This window comes from Gorilla gorilla, chromosome Y (assembly GCF_029281585.2).
Source record: "Gorilla gorilla gorilla isolate KB3781 chromosome Y, NHGRI_mGorGor1-v2.1_pri, whole genome shotgun sequence".
NCBI lineage: Eukaryota > Metazoa > Chordata > Mammalia > Primates > Hominidae > Gorilla > Gorilla gorilla.
Window position 1 is genome coordinate 29,383,924 of NC_073248.2, and position 20,078 is coordinate 29,404,001.

The 20,078-nt window shown below is 40.5% G+C and overlaps 1 protein-coding gene and 1 pseudogene across 11 annotated transcripts in view; both read left to right on the plus strand.

Moving 5' to 3' along the window:
• The window catches only part of NLGN4Y (neuroligin 4 Y-linked), a 323,530-nt gene that overhangs the window by 101,361 nt on the left and 202,091 nt on the right, over nt 1-20,078 (plus strand). The window lies entirely within an intron of this gene.
• LOC129530180 (acylglycerol kinase, mitochondrial-like) lies at nt 10,084-18,515 on the plus strand (annotated as a pseudogene).

The window sequence follows — 20,078 nt, forward strand, 5'->3', positions numbered from 1 at the left end:
AGCAATATGCGCATATGATCTTGAAAAGCGAATCAGAAATTTAATAGTGACTGAAAAGGTAGAATAAATTTCCCCACAATGTGTAAACTTTAAAATTTTGCTTGTGAGAGTTCAAAGCTACAGCCCTGCATGTTTACACAAACCACAAGTCACAGACTATTGAGTTAGGAGGGTTTTTTGTTTGTTTCCTCACTTGTTTTTGTAACTCTATCAACTCGATAGGCAATACAAAGACTTAGATATTTAATTATTGTTCATTCACTAAGTGAATGAACTCTGCATTCACAACAACATACTGAAATGTTGGCATCATGCTGATTCTCTCCAAAGGCCTTCTCTTAGGCAGTATCTGAATTCATATCAGTGCTTTTGTTTAGCAGGATAGTAATATTATTATCTGGAATTCAAAATTCTACTCTGACCACTTAGAATCTGTACTTTTTTTGTTTAGCTTTGTCTTTCTGCCTTGATCAGATTTGCTAAAACTTCCACATTCTTCATTTCATAAAATGTGTACATTTATTAAAAATGCAAAAACAGACTTTATTTCAGGTAAGTACTTATTCTTAAATTTAAGAAATAAATTTGTAGTACAATAGTTTTATGAAACATAAATTGTTTTTCTGTAGAAAGCAGTATTTTTTATAATTCCCTTCAAATAAATCAGGTCTTGCTGAAGTTAAGTCTTTTCGTTCAAATTGTCATCATGATCTACTAAGCTTAGTCTTGAGTCTTTATACCTAATTACAAATTTCTATATTTGTAATTAGCTATGCCGTACAAATTTATTTAGATTTTATATATTATAAATTTCTTTATTGTCTAGATGACAGGTTAATTAACTTAAATTGCATATTTAACATTTTGATAGGTGCTCAAGTAAGGTCAAAATCAGTCAAAGCCAGTTGGAAGCTCTAGTAGGACACATGGGATATTGCTCACAAGGAAGAGTTGGAGACCGAATCTGCATGGTGTGTGTGTATGTGTGTGTGTGTTTGAGAGTTTGTGTCTACATGTGTCAGAGAGAAAGAGCCAGAGGAAAAGAGGGGGTAACTGAGTGACTATTTTGAAGAAGCAATGCAGAATATGGCTTGGTAGCTTGATTAAACAAAACTTATGAAAGTCAAGCTGAGAAGTTCCAATCTCACATACTAAGGTCATGTCAGTTCATACATGAGATCATGGCACTACAATTTGAGACTTCTCTTGGTCACCAAGGAGACTGAACACAGAAAGACAAGCTATGGAAATGCTTCAGGTTTTTAATGAGAACCCTTGGTATTGAAGTGAGGTTAAAAAGTAATGGAAAAATAAAAGACACATTTTGAAGTAGTTGCTCACACAAGATATTGTATTAAATATAAAGCTTGGAAGAGAAAAAGCCATAAGTTGAGTCCAGGGTGTCTTGGGGAATGGACAGAGCCAAGGAACCACTTCTGGAGTGATTTACACCTGTGCTTTCTCTCTGTATCCTTGGACATACATCTTAAGGTCTTATTCTTGAATGACTTCAGGGCAAAAAGCCCTTCCATTCTTCATAAAGGTGTGTCCGGAATTGGTGGGTTCTTGGTCTCACTGACTTCAGGAATGAAGCTGCGGACCCTCGCGGTGAGTGTTACAGCTCTTAAAGATGGTGTGTCCAGAGTTTGTTCCTTCAGATATTCAGATGTGTCTGGAATTTCTTCCTTCCGGTGGGTTCATGGTCTTGCTGACTTCAGGAATGAAGCTGCAGACCTTCGTGGTGAGTGTTACAGCTCTTAGAGGAAGCACGTCTGGAGTTGTTGGTTCCTTCCGGAGTAGTTCATCCCTCCCGGTGGGTTCCTGTTCTCACTGGCTTCAGCAGTGAAGCTGCAGATCTTCCCAGTGAGTGTCACAACTCTGAAAGGCAGCGCGTCTGCAGTTGTTCATTCCTTTCTGTGAGTTCGTGGTCTCGCTGGCCTCGGGAGTGAAGCTGCAGACCTTTGTGAAGGTGAGTGTTACATCTCATAAAGCTGCGGGACCCACAAAAAGTGAGCAGCAGCAAGATTTATTGCAAACAGCAAAACAACCTTCCACAGCGTGGAAAAGGACACCAGCAGATTGGCGCTGTGTGCTTTGGGCAGCCTGCTTCCATTCCCTTATCTGGCCCCACCCACATCCTGCTGATTGGTCCATTTTACAGAGAGCTGATTGGTCCGTTTTGACAGAGTGGTGCATTTACAATCCCTGAGCTAGACACAGAGTGGTGATTGGTGCATTTACAATCCTCTAGCTAGGCATAAAAGTTCTCCAAGTCCCCACCAGATTAGCTAGATAAAGAGTGCCGATTGCTGCAAATACAATCCTCCAGCTAGACGTAAAAGTTCTCCAATTCCCAGTCAGCCTGCTGTCTCGGCCTGTGATCCCAGCACTTTGGGAAGCGAGGTGGGTGGATCACGAGGTCAGGAGAGGAGACCATGCTGCCAACACAGTGAAACCCCGTTTCTACTAAAAATACAAAAAATTAGCCAGGTACGGTAGCACGCGCCTGTAGTCCCAGCTACTCAGGAGGCTGAGGCAGGAGAATGGTGTTAACCTAGGAGGCCAAGCTTGCAGTAAGCCGAGATCTCGCCACTGCACTCCAGCCTGGGTGATAGAGAGCAAGGCTCAATCTCAAGAAAAAAAAAAGTTCTCCAATTCCCCAGCCGACTCAGGAGCCCAGCTGGCTTTGCCTAGTGGATCCCGCACTGGGGCCTGCCAGTCCCGCGCCCCACTCCTGCACTCCTCAGCCCTTGGGCTGTCAATGGGAGTGGGCCTGCAGAGCAGGGGGCGGCGCCCGTGGGGGAGGCTGGGGCTGCGCAGGAGCCCACCCTTGGGGGGGCTAGGGCATGGCGGGCTGCAGGTCCTGAGCCCTGTCCCACGGGGAGGTGGCTGAGGCCTAGAGATAATAGGAGCTCAATGCGGGCGGGCCGGCAGTGCTGGGGGACCCAGCGCAACCTCCGCTGCTCCTGGCCCAAGTGCTAAGCCCCTTTCTGCCCTGGCCTGCCACTCCGAGTGCTGCCCGCGGAGCGGGGGCCCACCGAGCCCGCGCCCACCCAGAACTCGCGCTGGCCCCCAAGTGCCGCACACAGCCCAGTTCCTGCCCACACCTCTCGACCTCTCCTTTCACACCTCACCGCAAGCAGAGTGAGCGGGCTCCCGCCTGGGCCAGTCCAGAGAGGGGCTCTCATAGTGTAGTGTGGGCTGAAGGTCTCCTCAAGCGCAGCTGGAATGGACGCCGAGGCCTAGCAGGTGCGAGGGAGGGCTGCTAGCACGTTGTCACCTCTCAATGGGACTGAAAACCCTGGGAAATATAAAGAAAAAATATAAATGGAAGTCATTATTGCCCAGGTGCGGTGGCTCATACCTCTAATCTGTAGTAGGCGGAGGTGAGTGGATCACTTAAGGTCAGGAGTTTCTGATCAGCCTGGCCTCAGGAGGCTGAGACAGCGGAATTCCTTGAACCTGAGAGGCAGAGGGAGGTTGCAGTGACCCAAGATTACAGCACTGCACTCCAGCCTTCGTGACATAGTGAGACACTGTCTCAAAAAAAGAGAACAGAAAAGAAGGAAAGTAACTATCATTGTCTTTTCATTGTAGGATAACAGCAAATGCCATTGTGATTTCTAGAGAAGTGAAATTCTGTTTTTGTTTGTTTGTTTGTTTTGCTAGCAATACAATCGAAAAAGGAAGCTATTTAAAAAAGAGCAGATAATTGAATGCAAGGTGTCCCTATCATCTTTTTTCCGCAAGATGAAACCTGCGACTTTGAATTCTATTACTTAAGTAAACATGCCACAATTAGTGATTGAAGACCTATTCGGTGAAGCTTGGAGCTTTATGATGAAATGTAAACAGACGTGACATGGACACTGACCTGTAGAAATTTGGACATTTAGTAAACGTAGAGGTAGATAATAAGCCACAGCATCCTAGTGAAGGAACAAAGAAAGTTCTGTGACAGCTCAGGGACAAGTTACGTTTTGAGGAAATCTTGATGGAATCTATAAATGGTTGAGGTGTGTCCTGAAGAATATTTGGGCTATAGAAGGGATTCATCTATTAAGCATCTGTTGACTGGAACATTTGAACACACAAATCTGTGTTAAGCAGCTTGGCGCCAATCGTTGCTGTTGTTACTACTTGGGTGTTAAGTGTGGCATGGTAACAGAAGCTCTGCTTTACCACATGCTCTTTCTGTCAGTGCCATATAATAAAAGTTATTTTATTTTTATTTTTATTTTTTTTTTATTTAGAGACAGGGTCTTGCTCTGTCACCCAGGCTGAAGTGCAGTGGTGCAATCGTAGCTCACTGCAGCCTCAACTTTCTGGGTTCAAAGAATTCTTTCCTCTCAGCTTTCTGAGTAGCTGGGACTACAGGTGCACTCCACCACACCTGGCTAATATTTTGATTTTTTATTTTGTATAAATAAAAAATTTATACAAATTGTTGCTCTGGCTGGTCTTGGGCTCAAGTGCTCTCCCACCTCGGCCTGCCAAAATGCTGGGACTACTGGCATAAGCCATTGGACTGGGACCATAAATGTTTTTATGTTATCCATAGCTGCTCACCATGGCACTTTATGGGGTAGACAAGCTACCTAAGATGAAAGGGTGGCAGATGAACAACAGGGAAAGAAGCTAGAAAGTCAACTGGCTTAGCTAGTGTTTTTACAAAAAAATGCATTCACTTCCCTTGTAGACAGCACTGGATCTAATTCAAGATATAATTTATAGCATGGTTTTCATCCTTGAATATCTCCCATCTTGTCAGGAAGTCGTACAAACTTTTCTGGCATTCTGCAGTAGTCAAAGGGTGTTGGACTATGTCCAGCTGGTAGAAAATAACCTAGCCTCAATCTGGCATTGAGGGAAAAATTGAAATTTATTAGAAGGGTGGTGAGATATCCAAATTTACTGCAAAAGTCAATAAATCAGATTGGGAGAAGGGCAGATATGCAGCTAGACTTTAGAGGCACCTGGAAGAAATGAGTTCAAGGACATCACCAATCTTACGTCTGGTTCTTTGCTTCTTTCTGGAAATAGACTTGCTTTACGTGGTGAGTGAGAGGGTTCTCTGCAGTTTTCACTACATGCATTTTGTTTTTCTCAGTACCACCAGTGAAGGACAAAGTTCCATAATTCCATATTAAAAATCCCTGGGCAGAGTTTTAATTGGCTTAGTTGACTCAATAGTAAGAAGAGATAAAACTGGGCTGCTCCTGGGTATAACAGTTGGCAGGGGGAGAAGGACAGCTCTTACCACAAGGTGTCTGGAATGAGCAGGCACTGCTTCGCTTCACTGTCCAAAATATTTTTGAGGAGCAATTATATGCCAGACAAGCTTTAGAGGCTGAGATTTCAAGTTTACAAGCATTTCTAATTTTGAGTGATAGGTACTTGTAGGCAGAAGAATCATGGTCCTTGAGAGATGTGCATGGCCTTCCTCCTCCCTTCACCTGTCATTGCTGGAACCTCGGAATAGGTTGCTAGGCATGGCACCTGACTTCTTCAATACTCTGCCTTAAGTATTGACTTCAAATGGCAAAGGGGAATTAAGGTTGTAGACGGAATTATGTTTACTAACTGGCAGACCTTCCAATAGAGAGAATTATCCTCAGTTACATAACTGAGCACGGTATATTAACAGAAGCCCTCCAATGTGGATGCAGAAGGCTCAAGAGGAGATCAGAGTTGGAGTAAAGCAGCGTGTGAAAGAGATACCTGGACACTGCTGGCTTTGAGTATGAGAGAGCCAGGAGAAAGGAATGTAGGCAGCAGCATTTAGAAGCTAGAGAAGCAGGGAAACTGATTCTTCCTTAGCGCTTCCAGAAAGGAGCCCAACAGCCCTGCTGACACCTTGATTCTATCCCCATGGAAGAAACTGACTCTTGGAAGAAACTTTACCTCTGGAAGAAACCCTAGCCCCGTAGAAGAAACTCTGAAGAAACTGTAAAAGAATAAATGTTTGTTGTTCCAAGCTTACTAAATTTGTGGAGATTTGTGATAGTGGTAATAGAAAACTAAGGAAGAGTTTTATCACCCTTTAATATGATTTGAAATTCATAATAAAGTATTACTCTGAAAACAAAGTTCAGAGTCGCTGAAGTCATTAGGTTTTGAGCCTTCAGACCCCAAGTCCATTCTGGGATTCTACTTCCAATAATTTCTAGTTGAAAACACTCTTGGGCACTTGGAACTTTCTGTCTTCCTCAAGAATGTCGAGGAGACCATACAGATTATTCTTTTAGGGCAGATATTTTTCAGATTTTTAAAAAATTTCTCTTCTAAACTTTGAGTGAGAGTTACCCTGTCCCTGAGCGGGATCTTGCACTGTTACACAGGCTCTAGTGCAGTGGCACAGAAGCTCACTGCATCCTCAAACTCCTGGGCAAAAGTGATTCTACCACCTCAGCCTCATGAGTGTCTGGGACTACAGGCTGATACTGTATTAAGCTTCAGAGAAGAAGCATGTCCAGGTTCCTGCAAATTAGAAAATGGTAGCAGATATTTTTTTTTTTTCGAGAAGGAGTTTTGCTCTTATTGCCCCCAGGTTGGGGTACAGTGGTGTGATCTCCACTCATAGCAACCTCTGCCTCCCAGGTTGAAGTGATTCTCCTGCCTCAGCCTCCTGAGTTGCTGGGATTACAGGCATGTGCCATCATGCCCAGCTAATTTTTGTAGAGATGAGGTTTCACCATGTTAGTCAGGCTGGTCTCAAACTGCTGAACTCAAGTGATCCACAAAGAAACAATGAAAAAAAATCCCCTATTAGATTTACATTACAATTTTCAGCCACCATGACTGGCTAGTTTTTAAATTTTTTAAAAGAGTTGTAGCCTTCCTATGTCGCCCAGGCTGGTCTGGAACTCCTAGCCTCAAGTGATCCTCCCATCTCAGGCTCCAGAATTCTGGGATTACAGACATAAGCCACCATGCTCAGGGACATTCTGCAAATTTGACATTTTGCCTTAGGTTAATATAGCCCCAAGGCAAATTGTCCTAAACAGCATATTCAACAGATACACTATTTTGACACAGGAAAATAATAAAGGGTCATTTAAATTTTTTTTTCAGACAGCTATGACAGATTTCCAGAGATGATGGCTTTGAATGACTTATAACAAAATACCCAAATGGTTCTTTCATCATCTGTCCCCATAGAGTTTCACTTGTGATGGTGGCTGCACCTTTACATTTCTTATTTTCCTACTTACAAACACTGCTGACAAAATCCTCTGAGCTCTCCATTCCTTCCAGCTACAACTTAACCTGTGGTCTCTTCTGGGCAAAGTGACTCACCTTTTGAACGTACGCCTTGGTTACTCCTCCAGCCAAAACTTGTTTGCTGGAGTTGGAATGCCAGTTTACCCCCTTGGCAGATCATTATGGGCAAGTGACTCAGCTTTCATGGGACACAGTGCCCTTATGTCTAAAATAGAGGTAGCTGAGAGGTTTAAGGTTATAATCCATATAAAATGCTTAGTATCCAGCACATACAAGCACCCTGTAATCTGATGTTCGTGCAATATCACTAATAATAGAAAACAGAACTTGAAAATTTCAGCAAAATTGCATGTGCATAGTGGGTCTGGTATGTGTATTAATCCAGGCATAATAAATGCTGATCATCTGTGACATAGCTGTTTACTGTTGTAGTGGAGGGGTAAGCTGAAGAAGTAAGACCAACAGCCCATCATTTCTGGTGGTTTCTAATATGGTTTTAACAAATGGGAATTTCAGGAAAAGTAACACTTTTTAAAAGAGCTGACTGTTATCATTCTGCTTTATTCCTAATTTTAGTCTTTTTGAGCTCCTGTTGTCAAATGGATTTTGAGCATATGTGAATTAGATAAATTATTCACCATGAAAGGATTAGAATAACATTTTGGAAAATTCCCTTAAACTATCAAGTGGCAATAACGCTACTCTTTGTGTGTGATATTAAAGAGAAATTAATTTTCATTTTCTTGTTGTCTAGACACACAAAGTCCAACTGTATGCATGTAATCACAAAATCTAGGTGAAAATTGAAAACTATGTTAACAGAGTGAGACCGATGTTTTAACCAATCAACATCAACATGCAACTAGGTGACAATTATTAAATTACTCCAGTTTTCATCTGTCAGTTGGATGTTTGACGTTGTGTAGACATAGCTTGCCAGTGAAGATAATTATGAAAGATTATTAAATAAAGATCTCCCTGACATGGATTAATTGAAAAGTGTTTAGTATTTTTTTTAAGCACAGTTAAACTGGGGTGGATTTCTGATAGCATGTTTCTCTCCCAGCACAAAAAGCTTTCAGCAATTTGAATATTGAGTAATAATCTTATTGAGGGTTTGGAAATTATGTGTGTTTTGAATAATATTATTGGTAGTATTTGGTAGTATGAATTATGCCTGTTTGAATAATTAAGAAGTAGCTTTTCGTAATGAAGAACATTTTCCATTACATACATAATCTTCCAGTACATGAATTTTAATTCAATTTACAATTTAGATTCTTGTCATAATTTGAACAGTGCAGATTACCTAGAATATAATAAAAATCAAATTTTCATATAGTGCATATCATAAGAATTTTTATCTTAGAAATTGTCAGAGATAGAAACTTTAGGTACATCTAGTCCATTGGAATATTTGGCCATTTAAAACAATTAGCTTATTACTTATTTGTGGAGTCTTGCTTCCTAAGATGTTGTAGTCTAATTTTTGTCAATTAATATTGCTGATTTGAATACTGTTATTTATTTTGGATACTACTTTAGCCAAGCTATTTATTATTTATTCATTTTTTATTTTGGAGACATAGTCTTGCTCTGTTGCCCAAGCTGGAGTGCAGTGTGGTGCAGTATCCACAACCTCTGTCTCCCAGGTTCAAGAGATTCTCCTGCCTCAGCCCCCAATGTAGCTGGGACTACAGGCATCTGCCACCACGCCCAGCAATTTTTTGTGTTTTTAGTAGAGATGGGTTTCACCGTGTTGGCCAGGCTTGTTTTGAACTTCTGACCTCAGGTGATCAGCCCACCTTGGCCTCCCAGAGTGCTGGGACTACAGGTGTGAGCCACCATGCCTGGCCTAGCCAAGCCATTTAAACTTTTAAATATTTAGTGTCATCACCTATTAAAAATAAGACTAATATGATTATAGGTCCTCTGTTTTTTTTTAGAATTATAGTGATTTGGGAGTAAATAACTATATAAGAAATAATTATAAAATAGAAAAGATTAGTGCATTCTTAGAACTTTAATGTCATGTTAATTGAATGTTAATCCAATGACTCTATCTTTCATTTCAAGATTCCTTGCCTGAATGAAGTAGTGGAAGCCCTTGTTGAGAATAGGTCCTATCTTCCTATTCCGCTTTTGGGTTTTCCTAAACCAGGTTGTTTACATAATGACTAAGTTTAACATTTTCTCTTTATGTTTAAGCATCTCTTTCCTTGGTGCAATCACAGCCAAACTGCAGTGAAAACAAACAGAAATTGAGAGATTGTGAGCTCCCGATTTCAGAGCCACAGAGAGTTTGTGAGATCAAAACGTCTGCTCTCAATAAATAAATTAGACCTACCTAAATCACACAGTCAGTTTAAGGCAATGGAACCAGAGGGAAAGACTCCGAAAGAGTGACCTATCTATGGAATAGCTACTGGTAAAATGAAGCAACGATGAGACAGTGTAGTCTCCACCTTATTATTTCAATCTATTGTTCTGTATTGAGGTTCAGAGAAGCAGGTCCAGGTTTCCACAAATTAAAAAGTGGAGGATTGCTCCTGTAATCCCAGTAGTTTGGGAGCCTAGGTTGGGGCTTCGCTTGAGCCCAGGAGTTTAGGCCAGCCTGGGCAACATGACTAAACCCTGTCCCTACCAGAAAAATGAAAAGAGTTGGGCATGGTGGCACTGGCCTGTAGTCCTAGCTACTTAGGGGGCTGAGGTGGGAGGATCACTTGAGGCTAGGAGATCAAGGCTGCAGTGAGCCAAGACCACAGCAGGGCACTCCAGCCTGGGTGACACAGTAAGACCCTGTATCTAAAAAAGAAATAAAGGAAAAATATTTCCCTGTTAGATTTTACATACCTGATAATGACTTTAATGGTGAAGGTAAGCATTGGTGTGTGTGTTTGTTTGTGTTTGTGTGTGTGTGAATGGTGTTGAAGGAAGCCCATAGGAAAAGTACCCATAATTCATTCAAGATCAAGTATGTTACAGTTTTCTTGGCAAATGCCAAGTTATAAAACACATAAACCACTCTACAACCTCTTCTTCCCTAAAACCCCAAACATCTTGAAGTCTCCTTCAAGCCAGATATCCTCTTCGTCCTCTGTGCAAGTTGTCTGCACAGTCCTCAGGTTTGTCTTTGGGTAAGTCCCTGTTGCCATCACAAAGAAAGAGCACAGCAGGAATTGATTTGTCTCAGACAAAGGAGCTCTTCTGGTGGGTTTCAACAAGATATGAAAATTCTAGGTTCATGAACACTCCCTTTTTCTTCCTTAAAAAGAATATTTTTAGCTACATTCTACTCCACTCTGTCTTTTATGACATAGTCATTCACTCAACCAGGGAACACCCACTATTTGCCTAACATCCTATCTGCCTATCACATATGGACTTTAGCCTCCAGTTAGACCAATGATGCTATTGATCTCCTAATCCCAATATATACTCTTTGGATATTTTCATCTCTTTTCCATTGCTTATTATCTTTAGAGACATTTTAGGTAGCTCATTTAAAAATTATTAATAAATAAATCATTATTTGCAGTTAGCATAGACAAGGCCTTAGGTGAGTGTAAGTGGGTATGCAGAGAGATCTAACCCCACTGCTGGAAAAGTGAGTGGGAAAGTCCCATTGATATGTGACCCAACTAAACCAACATTCCATAAAAAGCACAAAGTCTTCAGCGACTGCTTTAGGATTTCAGGGGAAAGAAAATGGAGGCAAATGTGAAAGTTGAGTTGATGTCTTCATTTCTTTTTCTTTTCTTTTTTTTTGTTTTACTTATTTATTTATTTATTTATTTTTTTGGGACAGAGTCTCACTCTTGATAACCAGGCTGGAGTGCAATGGGATGATCTCTGCTCACTGAAACCTCCACCTCCTGGGTTCAAGCGATTCTCCTGCCTCAGCCTCCTGAGTAACCAGGACTACAAGCATCTGCCACCATGCCCTGCCAATTTTTGTATTTTTAGTAGAGATGGGGTTTCACCATGTTGGCCCAGCTGGTCTCGAACTCCTGACCTCAGGCAATCCACCCTCCTCAGCCTCCCAAAGTGCTGGGATTACAGGCGTGAACTACCACACCTGACCGAAAGTCGATGTTTTCTGTGGCGGTTCCTTGATAGAAAGGTTTTCATCCAGTCTTGAGATGAATATACAGAGTGTAAACACATGGTTGTGCAGTGAGGAAATGCTGTCTATGTTTCCTAAAACTGAGGTTCTTGTTTATTGCTTCTTTAGCTGCACAAAGACATAACACATGCAAAATTGGGGAGAAAGGAGAGATAAAACTATGACAAAACTGGAGGCAATGTGCAATGATGTTGTAATTTAACATGCAAAGTACTCACTTTGGTATTTTTTACATTGTTACATTGTGACATTGCAGGATTCATAAGTGGAATTTCATCCAAATTTATTCTAATGCATATTTTTTCTACTTAGCAGACAATACAATATGGTTAAATCAAAGAACATGAGGTTTTGTTCTTACCAAATTCAAAAATACTTTTTATCACCTGTTGTTTAAATCATTAACACAAAAGATTTCAGTCTCCCACCAATTTCTAATGTAGTAAAATCCTTTCATAATTTTATATTCAAAATATATTAATTCAGATGACTAGTATGAAATCAATTAAATCAAGTTATAATTTGCATGTTTCTAAAATGTTTAAATTTAAAAATGGAAAAGTAAGCCTTAAAAAACTGCAGGTTTCTCAAGAATATTAAAATGTTAACAAATTATTTAATTTTGAGCTAAAATCAGATAATAATGAGAACAGATTTCACCACTGCACATTCTACAGGGATCTTTGCATTTTATACTTGTTTTGTTTTGTTTTATAGGAGGAGATTTTGGTATATTAAATATGATACTAGACATTTACCTGGACATAAATGGTAGAATCAACTTAGACTCTAATCACAGAATGATAACATCTTCCAAGTAGAAGGAGCTTTTGGGGTCATTTAACCAAAACTATTTCACCTTACACTATTTCCATGTTCATGTTAAACTTTTGGTACTCTAAGAAGAGATGAACTATCGTTTCTTAAGTTCTAGAAGTTGAATTTAATTATGATTTTACAAATCTGCCATCCCCAGTAGATGATAAATGCTTTGAAGACCCACAGCATTTTTGAGATAAAATAATGAGTTATATATTTTATTGCATGAAACAAATGAATGAACCAGTAGTGCCTGGCCACCACCTATTTTTTTTGAACCTGAACAATGAAGATGTTTGCAGCTTTTTCTCTTCATTATGGGTTGAGAGGGTAGGGGAGGGATAGAATTAGGAGAAATACCTAATGTAGGTGAAGGATTCATGGGTGCAGCAAACCACCAGGGCACATATATACCTACGTAGCAAAACTGCACGTTCTGCACATGTAACCCAGAATTAAAAGTATAATTGAAAAAAGACATTAAAGAAAGGAAAAGTTGGTGATGTTTACCTGAGCACTCTCGCAAACAGAGATGAAGCAATTTTGAATGTTACCTTCCTCTTCTAATATATAGTTCTGAAAGTCTTAGAAAACATGTTATTTTATTCCTTCCAGGTAGTCTTTTGCAAGCATCCTCCTCAGTGTCAAGCATTTATTCTCATGCATCCCATTATGTGTTATGAATACACCTAGAGTTTATGTGAAATTTTTTTTATTTTTTATTTTTGGCAAATGTATCAAACCCTTGGTTTGTATATTTTGAACTGGAAGCCACGTTTTTGTAATACTTTAAAAGCAATATATTTTATAATATGCTTTAGAAATTAAAAGAAAATAGGATACCTCAATTTCTTATGACGAACTGTTAGCATACAGCAAGGCAAAGCTATTTGCTGCTGAAGCTCAATTTTTCCCTGCAGATGCTGAATATGCAAGAATTAACAGCCAAGCCAGAACCCTGTTTACCTTATGTTTCCCTGAAATGCCAAGCCCATGAGGTGTTGCAAGGAGGGAAGACAGCATACAAGTATGATAGAATGACTAATAAGCTAATTGGTTTATAGTTTTGAGAAAGAAGTTGGTTGCCTATGTTTTTGTGTGTGTATGTGTGGTGAAGAAATATTTGTATTTCATTTAAGTGCAATTAATTTCTATTTAAATTTAAGCTGCCATATGTATTTACTGGCTATAGTATTAGAGTGTTCGGCCTTAGCAACCTCCTTATTACTATATACTTTTTCTTTTTCTTTCTAACACTTTTTAAAATATACTTTAAGTTATGGGATCCATGTACAGAACATACAGGTTTGTCGCAAGGCCATACGCCTGCCATGGTGGTTTGCTGCACCCATCAACACGTCATCTACATTAGGTATTTCTTCTGATGCTATCCCTCCCCTAGCCCCCCACACACCGACAGGCCTCAGTGTGGGATGTTCCTCTCCCTGTGTCCATGTGTTCTCATTGTTCAATTCCTACTTATGAGTGAGAACATGCAGTGTTTGGTTTTCTGTTCCTGTGTTAGTTTGCTGAGAATGATGGTTTCCAGCTTCATCCATGTCCCTGCAAAGGACATGAAATTATCCTTTTTTTATGGCTGCACAGTATTCCATGGTGTATATGTGCCACATTTTCTTTATACAATCTATCATTGATGGACATTCAGATTGCCTACTTTTAAATGCAGTGAGCTATAATTTGATAGAATGCAGAAGGAATCATTTCCAAGAAATTAAAGTTCGTAGGTTGGAAAATAACCGAGTTCATCATTAGGGAAAGCTTATTCTAAAACTTCGGATAAAATGAGCTTCCTCTTACATTTTATTCAACTTAAGATCTCGTAGTTACTTATAATCCTCATTATCATCATCAAAAACATCATCAGAATCATCGCCATCATCATTATCTAAATTTGAGTGGCCATCAGAAGGTATTGTGAGTTCCTAACTTGAGAAGGATTAATTTATTTGAGATTTTATACTGTTATTTTAAGACTGTGGAGCATGGGTTAGATCTGTTTTTTAAAAACTTTGACAGACCACATCACTGGTAATAGTTTTTTCTTAGCATGGGTTTTGAGTTGACTTGTGTTACAGTTGAATTGTGTGTCTCAAAAAAAAGTTACGTTGATATCTTAACATCTGGTTCCTAGGAAATTCACCTTATTTGGAAATACAGTTTCTGCAAATGCAGTCAAGTTCAGATGAGTTCATACTGTGTTAGGGAAGATTCTAAACCCAATATGATTAGCGTCCTTGTAAGAAGAGACAGACACAGGAAAGGCAGAGCCACGCGCGGGACCAGCCCTGCAAATCTCTAGAAGGTGACGGTATTCTTTAAAACACTTCAAAATCATTGGAAGAAAATTACAACTGGGCTCTGCCTCCTGGCCTGGGGATGTAATTAGCTGTATAGAAAACACTGTGATAACCTACTAAGGAGAGCAGCCTATCAAGAAGCTCAGGTGTTTGGCAATCAACTCATTTCTCCAAATGCACAAGTGAAGAAGGCAACTGTTTTTCTCAATCCTGCAGCTGCAAAGGCAAAGCCAGAACTCAATTTGAAAAAAATGCTGCCCTGATTTTACATATATCCAGGATGGATATGTCTATTATTAGGGCAGGTTATGAGGGATAAGTCAAGGAACTCCTGGAACTGATGTTAAACACAGATGTGATCATTGTTGTAAGAGGAGATGGGACACTGAAGGAGGTTGTTACTGGAGTTCTTTGAAGAACAGATGAGGCTACCTTCAGTAAGATTCCCATTGGATTTATCCCACTGGGACGGACCAGTAGTTTGAGTCATACCCTCTTTGCTGAACATGGAAACAAAGTCCAACATATAACTGATGCCACATTTGCCATTGTGAAAGGAAAGAGAGTTCCACTTGATGTCTTGCAGATGCAAGATGAAAAGGAATAGCCTGTGTTTGCAGTGACTGGCCTTCGATGGGGACCCTTCAGAGATGTTGGCATCAACGTTAGCAAGTACTGGTATCTTGCGCCTCTAAAAATCAAAGCAGCTCACTTTTTCAGCACTCTCAAAGAGTGGCCTCAGACTCACCAAGCCTATATTTTACACACGGCACCTACAGAGAGATCTCCCAGTGAACCAGAATAGACCCCTGTGCAAAGGCCTTCTTTTTACAGAATATTACAAAGTCTTGCATCCTACTGGGCACAACAGGAGCATGCCCTTTCCCAAGATGTGAGCCCAGAGATCTGGAAAGATGTGCAGCTGTCCACCATTGAACTATCCATCACAACACAGAAAAATCAGCTTGACCTGCCAAGCGAAGAAGATTTTATGAACATCCGAATTGAATGAACACCATCAGCAAAGGAGACTTTATAACTACAGGAACTCGAAGGGTTTGAAACCGCAAGCTGCACATCGAAGGCACAGTGTCTCCAAGCCAGCCAGTGCACTTTGCTTGTTGCCATCGGAGCTGGGGGCTCTTTTGGCATAGACAATGAAGAGTGTGATGTGAAGCCTATGGAGGTGAAACTGCTCCCCAGGAAGCTGCAGCTTTTCTATGATCCCAGGAAGAGAGAATAGATGCTGGCAAGCCCCACCCAGAAAGCAGGCAGAAGACAAGTGCTCTGAGACCATACTTTAGGCCACCAGCAGGACCAAAAGGGAACAGATGCCTCAACCATCCCAACAGTGTTGTCAGAGTGTCCCAAGGGCTTTTTCATGGCAAGTAGCCTCTGGCCTTCTCCAGCAGTGCTTCCCAAAGTATACTCTGTCACCTGTTCTGCAATCAGGTTTTGTTAGGGCATATTTTATTTTGGTGTGATGGTTGACCCTCCTAAACATGGACTTTCCTCAGACTGGTTCAAGATGGAAAAGGACTTTCTTCTGTTTTCTCCCAAAGTGCAACCACAGTGCGGAGCCCACAGTGGGCTTAGGCTGCCTAGGCCTTTCCATTCTGGTTCTGTCTTTTGTCTTTTGACCGTGCTCAGAATTCTGGGGAAAATGCCTTCCTTCCCTGGTGACCTTTTCCTGTTTCTAGGCTTCTCCACAAATGCTGCTATTTTGTGAGCTCTGGCTCCTGTTAGGCTTTTATATCAGTTCTATCCTCAGTCCAGAAATGTGTATAAGGTTGTGTGCCCCTTCAGCCATGGCAACAATATTGTAAAATGCTAGTTTTTATTTTTTTAGGTAGTACTTTCTAAATGGTTTGCATGAGAGCTACCTGGGGTACATGTTGAAAATTGATTTATTTGGAGTCCACACCAAATCTAATAACTCATTTTGGGGATAAGACCCAGGAATCTGCATTTTTTAAAAGTTGGCCACCCTTTCCAGGTGATTCTGTAAGTTGTCCCTCAATGCACGTGGAGAAATAGTGTTTTAAAGCAGTGGTCCGCAAAGTAATCTGCTTGTGTGCCCCCCAGAAGTATTTTGAAAAATCATGTATTCCCTTACCCATCTAAGTTGATATCTAAGATTGTTCATGGGACATTAAATAGTTGACATAATTTGTATTTGCTGCTGTCACGTAAATACTGGTATTTTAAAATAAAAACTGTTATATCAAAAAAAAAAAGAAGAGATGCAATGACAAAGACAGAAACAAGGAGAACACCATGTGAGGATGGAAGTAAAGATTGAAGTGATTCATCCCTAAACTAGGGAGCACTGTTGGAAACTATGAGGAACTAAGAACAGAAGCATGAAGCATGAAGCACAATCCAAGACAGAAGCATGAAATGGATTTTCCTTCAGAGCCTCTGAAAGGAAGCATCTTAATTTTGGACTCTGCTCCAGAACAGTGAGAGAGTATAAGTTTTTGTGGTTTCAAGTCACCAAGTTTGTGGTAATTAGTTACAAAGTCCCAGAAATGAATGCAGTCTGGATTAGGTATATTCTATATATGTAAGCTGCCTAAGAATGCCAGAAGCCAGAAGAGGTGGTGTCTGCATTTCTGGTTCCTAAAATCCTCTCTCAGTACCCACTGTTCTGTCTGTGGCAAAGCTCTCCTGACACATTTTTAGCCTTTAGGCTATGTCCTATTTCCCCTGTCCAGTAGGGAAGTAGTTCTTGAATTCCCACCTCCCAAGGCTGGCATTTTACCAAGTGAAAGACACTGCCTTTGTGCAACTCCCTCCGCTTTGAGTGTAGGGAGGAAATAGGATTTCCTTCTGTCTCATGGAATATGATAGAGGTAATGGAACACCACTTCCATGATTACGTTATATAAGCATATAAATTGTGTCTTACTAGCATACCCTTTCTGTTGCATTCTTGGTTTCCATGCTTTGATGAAATGAGCAACCATGTTGAACAGGTGCAAATGTCAAGAAGCTGACAGCTGCCTCTGAACAACAGCCGGCAAGGAACAGAGGCATTCAGTCCAGCAGTCCACAGGACATTGAACTCTGCAAACAAGCATGTATGTTTGGAAGTGAATCTTCCTGTGTCAGCTTTAAAATGAGACCCCAGCTCAGGCCAACACCTTCATCAGTAAGAGACTTCAAAGCAGTGGGTCCAGCTGAGCTAGTGCCTAGATTCCTAATAAGCAAAAACTGTGATAAAGTAAATACATTAATTTGAAGCTGTTTAAGCCTACTGGCCCCACCCAGTCTCTTCCTAACCCAGGAGAGGCCATTTCAATCTAGGTGTCTCTTTCCACTGGATATAGGCATTGGTTGGCATGCAACTAAAATCAGGCCAATATGCATAGTTGCATATTAATTAAATTTGTGGTTATTTGTTAGAAAGTAGTCAATAACTGTGGCATAATAAGCAAAAAGTGGATTTCAGCTGAGTACAGTAGCTTGCACCTGTAATCTCAGCTACTTGGGAGGCTCAGGTGGGAGAACTGCTTGAGGCCAGGAGGTTGAGGCTGCAGTGAGCTATGGTAGCGCCAGTGCAATCATAGTTCACTGCAGCTATGAGCCTGGGAGACAAAGAAAGACCTTCTATTTAAAAAAATACATGGATTTCAAAAGTTGGACAGATTGTAGCCCAAATTCTACATAGATACAATGTCTCCATTGGAGGGATATATATTTTTAGGTTTTGCAATCTTAGGAATAGTTGGCAAGTGAAAGAATTTCTGGTTAAATTGACTTAAGGGAAAAGAAGAGATTTTCAGCCTGCCTTTACATTTAATTTAGAAAATAGTGTCCTCAGGTTTAATCATTGCCATTAGGAACCTGGCACTTTGGTGCCATGTTTGGTGCCATGTTTCTTCTTTTGGCTTTCTCAGAGATGCTGTCTTTGTGTGGTGGTAGGCAGTCAACAGCATTTCCTTGTATGTCATTGTTTCCTCAGAAAGCAAATTGGCCATGTAACTATGCATATTGGCCTAATTTTAGTTGCATGCCAACCAATGTCTATATCCAATGGAAAGAGACACTTAGATTGAAATGGCCTCTCCAGGGTTGGGAAGAGACTGGGTGGGTCCAGTAGGCTTGAGGTGGATGCAAGTAAGATTGCTCCCCAGAGGAAAATCGAATGCTAGGTAAGCAAAACTCATTGATGTCCATTGTCATTGCTCAAACTGCAAGTAGTTCCAAGGAAGAAGGAATGGCATGGGTGCTTCATGGAAGAGACTAACTTGGGGGAAAAATCTTACCTAGGATGTTTCTTTTTTTTCATCTGAAAAGAAGAACTTGGACATTCAGAAATGAGAAAACGTGTATATTAGCTGCTGTTGTTGGTTTGTAAACAGCTGTAGCTTTTAGTGAGATATAGAAATAACATGACAGGAACAGATGAGGATATTTCTATTATGATGTTTAACGGCAGTTCTATGTTGGGAGTCATCCTCCTGGGGCAATCCTGGATCTGGAAGCTGTCAGCTGGTGGCAAATTAGAGATAGCTTGAGATTTAATCCCAGATGGGAAACATGACCTCAAATGAATTAGGGTCTTTAGTCCTGGGTGTAATATCCTGTGCCTGGCATCTCTTTTAAGAGTTCTAACTGAAAGTTTAGGTTTACTGAAGAATAAGCCAATTTGGGGAGCTCATCTTGTGAACATGAAAATGAATTTGGACAAATTTCAACCTAAGCCTTTAGCACAGTTAAAGTTTGGAAAGAGTTTCATTGTAGAGCATTAGGCAATTGGCTGACAAAAGAACATCCAGTTTTTTCTCAAGGAATTCTGCAAAAAGCAAAGGAGGTCCTACTCAGTCATCCTCCTTTTTCTGCTTAGTGGACTTGTTTGTAAGATTGTGCTGTGAGTGAGTTCTCAGGCTGGTGATAAAACCTCATCTTCAATTCTTGTGCAGCTTTGTATAAGTCCAAAGAGGCACCACTATATCCTTACTACATGAAGTGTCATTGGGTTGTTTGTTAATGTTTGCTTCCATATGGGCCCCAGGCATTAGCAAACATGTAGTTTATTCATTTATTTATTCACTCAGTGAATATTTATTGAACCTAATTAATTTTCAGGCCATTTTGCTAAATGACATCCTATCACTTTTATTGAAAGCCATAGAGGGGAAACTGCACAACTAACTGGAACCATTTAGTATAATCACTGCAATTATGCAGCAAGCTGGGGAGGTATGAGAACATCTGGGAGGAGTATGTATCCGAGACTGAGAGAGTGAAAATGCAGTAAGGAGAAATTTGACGAATGAGTAACTGACCAAATTGCTGGGAGGAAGGTCATTTCAGGCAGAGAAGAGTGTGTTCAAAGTTGAAGTCTAGAGCCTGGCATTAATATCGATTCTCTTAACTAAGTGTTGTTTATGAAACCGAAGTTTGTGAATTTGAAGCCTGAAATGTCTAAAGTGTAGTCACTGTATGGTCAGTTAATCTCAGAGCACATCCTTCAGTCATCAGTGGAACTAGAGATAATATATTGACCTATGTGCTCTAACGAAAGCTGAGAAGCTCAACCAGGACAAGTGTTTATCTAAAAGGGGGTCTGACCTCCTTTTAGA